General features: G+C 51.3%; 1 protein-coding gene across 1 annotated transcript in view; it reads left to right on the top strand.

Moving 5' to 3' along the window:
- The first annotated feature begins 151 nt into the window (after window positions 1–151).
- Window positions 152–3,589, top strand: part of LOC113212250 (mucin-7) — a 47,501-nt gene continuing 44,063 nt past the window's right edge. The window contains exon 1 of the mRNA XM_026430866.2: window positions 152–446. The gene's annotated coding sequence lies outside the window, so the exon portion shown is untranslated. The remainder of the gene's footprint in view (window positions 447–3,589) is intronic.

Genomic DNA, 3,589 nt, shown 5'->3' with positions numbered 1-3,589 from the left:
CCCCGCCCCGCCGCACCCGCGTATTAGTAAACAACAAGAATAGGGAGCGGAAGGGTTGGGAGGAGAGGGGAGACGAAACGACGCATGGACGAGGAAACGGCGGCGGAGAAGACAGAGAGGAGCGAAAACGCTTTTGCGAACGGAGCAAGCGGCCAGTGATCAAACTAGCGCCGACCACCGAGGACCATACCGCGCCTCGCGACCCCGAACCACCGCGACCTACGCAGTCATTCGGATTTAATTGTACTTCGTCCCGTACGCAGTGTGCACACGTGTGCCTGGTCTGAGAATCGCTTCTTAATTGAGTGGAGCGGCTTATTATCGACCGCAATTGCCGCCACGCGCGCCGCCGCCACCAACCACCAACCACCACCACCAAACACCACCACCACCAACCACTACCAGCACCGGGTCCACCAGGGGGCAGCAGGCCGAGGGGGCCAGAGGTGAGCAAATAATTAAGTCTAGACACGATTTCATTTTTTTTAAGAGCAAAAAAAGTTCTTAGTAGTTGTAGTAGTCCGAATGATTCAAAGGTCGAGGTTCTTTTGTACTCGATGCATCAAGGCGTGATAGCAAAAGGTTTTTCTTTCTTTCGTTTTTTTTTTTTTTTGAGGGGGGGGATAAGGAGAGTGGGAGAAGAGGGATGTTTTGAAGAGAGAGGGAGAGTGCACACTGTGAACTACCGTTTCGCAAAACAGCCAAATAAAAATAAATTCAAGAGTTTAATACAATTTCGGAACACTGAACTAAAATTTTCAGTCCAAACACTTGAGTGTTGCAAAGTACCAAAATTTGCAGCTTTGACACCTGCATGAGGTATTCGATGACACATAACAGTGTTAAACATTTACCAATAAGGTCTCGCCAGTTGCGCACACTTCGCAAGATATCAGTGAAATTGCGCGCGCAGGGGGGGAAGTCCTGCAGGAGGAGGCAGGCGGGGGCGCAGCAGCAGGCGCCACACGACGGCACGCTGCGCAGCGCGCGGACCGGCCCGTCCGATCAGCTGATGAGTGCGTAAACACAACACACCGCCCCCCTCCCTCCCGGCCGGCCACACGGGCGGACCGGACCCGGCGAGCGCGGCGCGACACACGCGTCACCGCGCGCCTATACCGCGGCCGGCTGCCGGCTGGCGGGCGGGAAGGTATTTATTGTTATTCTCGCGAGTATTGCGCCGCCGTGAGGCAGAGTGACCAATCCGCGGTCGCGGTTATTCGGAAGCAGCTCGCCCGCCCGCCCGCCGGCCCCTCTCTGCGCGCCCTTGCATATGATAAGTTGTTGTCGTGTTATGACTGCCTGATGCGGCTGCGTGCGAACCTGCTCGCGGCCTCTGCGGCTCTGAAATCGCGCAGCCGGACGCACACGGCCGGAAAATAATAATAATAATAAAAAGTGCTGAAAACAGCCGCCACAGCTTCGGCGCTGCTGCGGGACACTGCGCGCCGCGCAGGTTCACAGCGCGGCCGGGAGTGGGCGGGTCTGTGTGTGTGTGTGTGTCGCAGAGAGAAAAGGAGGCGGGGAAAACAATGCTTGTTGCGACTCGTAAAGCAGCGCGACGACGTCACTGCGGACGAAAATCACACGTAGACGAAAAACGAAGCATAAAGTTATTGCAGCAGGGGGCGGCGATGACGGAATAATTTCCTGCGTCTTCACCTCTCGTGTCCCCCTCCCCTGCCGCCTGGTCGTCGGCGCCCGTTCGCTACGCAGTAATGAAGGTCTACAAGTACATAATATTTGTTCATGAAAGCAGCAGTACACGTATGTCCACGATAAGCGGCCCTCAATGGACGTTTCCCCGAGTTTGTTTTTCGGTGGCGCGCGCGTGGCCGTAGGGCGGACTCGACACTTCAAATAAAAGGCTTTCACTATTTACAGCGAATGTCGGATTTTTCCGGGATAAGGCAGCATCTGTTTGAAGGTTGCGAAAATTTCTGAAAATTACGATCATTAATGTTTTCTGTGTTTTTCTTTTTTTGCTTTTTCTTTTCTATTTTCAAAAAATTCTCTTCCTTTTTGTAAATATTTTTTTGTCATTTATTAAAATTAAAAAACCGATTTTTCGACACAAAAAAATGTGGATGACTCATGCATTTAAAAAAATGAAGTAAGTAAACCGTGACATATGCTTGTCACACATCAATTACGGGTGACATTGGTCGTCACACTCATATTTGCGAAAGTGCTTACACGCGTCTTAGTGTATCTATCCACATTTCGACAAATAATTAGTGTATCACAGGTTGAACGGGTGTTACCCAAGGGCACGCGATTGACTTTGACTCCACTCAACCGAAACGTCACCCGCCACTCAGACGTTATCTCCCCTAGACGCGGAAAGGATTACGTTCACGGCGGTCCCAGGAGCGGGAGTGCAGGACAATAGGGATAGGAAAGCTAGAAGAAGATAGGACTCGTCTAGAACGCAGGGGGACCGTATGCCCACTCGGCTCGCATGTCAACAGTGAGCACGGACAGGGGGGAAAGGGGGAGGGGGGAAATTGCAGGTCATATGGGTGGGGTCAGGATAAAGTATAGAGTACGAAAATGACGCCTGCTCGCTAGGCGACGCCCCTGGGCTGGGCTTCCTGGCACTCACTCTCCTCTTCCGTATATGAACACACAAAAAAAATGTCATCGTCCAGTCCCAGTCCTGAATTAGATTATGCAGTAAAAAACATTACATGCGGACGTCTTTCCAATACAAAAAATTCAGCTTTGCCTATTAAAAACTAGTTTGCTGGTTTTGAATGTTGATTCTCTTGTTCTCTGGTCTTATTGAGAGTTACATATATGACCCCTTAACCTTACTGAATGTTACTTTCTGTTTCGTCTAGGTGTCTTTTGAAACAGTATCATTTGCTAAAAAATAACAAAATTTTAGGAGAAAAAAAACAAAATTTCATCCCTATCTCGAAAATACAAATTTTTCGGTGAAAAGAGCGTGCGTTTTCCTGCGGATTTTTCTCCCTGTATCTGGGTGTATATGTGCCACATAGGTCCACGTGGTACGGTCACACACTCCCACGTGGCCACGTCGCTGGATACAAACAGTGCCCGAGCTTGTTGCTGGCGGGCTGGGCTGGGCTAGGCCAGCAGGCCGCGTGCGCGCAGCTCAACTGATCATAAGTGTCCCCCTCTGTGCTCTGTGCGATACCGTCCGCACGAAACAGCGCAGCCTAGCAACCGCGCCAGCACCTCAAACGTTGGACTGAAGTGTTTTTACACCTTTGAGCAGGTGGTGTACTTTTGAACTGTGAGATGTTGGAGGCTGCAAGAGTGCTGAGAAGGACGTTACATGGACGTGCTGTGTGTGTACCACCCGCTTCAAAATGCTGGAATAAAGTAGCGGCAAATATCAAGCAGTTATTGCGTCATTCAGCTGAAATGACCCCCCCCCCATAGCTCCCAAAAAACGATACTTACACTCAAACGCACACGAACACACATATGTGCTGAGGGGGAGAGGGGATACCGCCGCGAAAGAGAGGCGCAGCGACGAATGGAGGGCGCGAAAAAACAAAGTCCTAGCAGCGCGTTTGGCTTGGGAGTCGTTGACCCGGACCTCCCTCCCGACCCCGCC

The sequence above is a fragment of the Frankliniella occidentalis genome, unplaced genomic scaffold (genome assembly GCF_000697945.3).
Source record: "Frankliniella occidentalis isolate FOCC.00 unplaced genomic scaffold, Focc_3.1 Scaffold570, whole genome shotgun sequence".
In the NCBI taxonomy this organism is placed as follows: Eukaryota; Metazoa; Arthropoda; class Insecta; order Thysanoptera; family Thripidae; genus Frankliniella; species Frankliniella occidentalis.
Note: the sequence above shows the minus strand (reverse complement) of the source record. Positions and strands in the feature narration are given on the sequence as shown.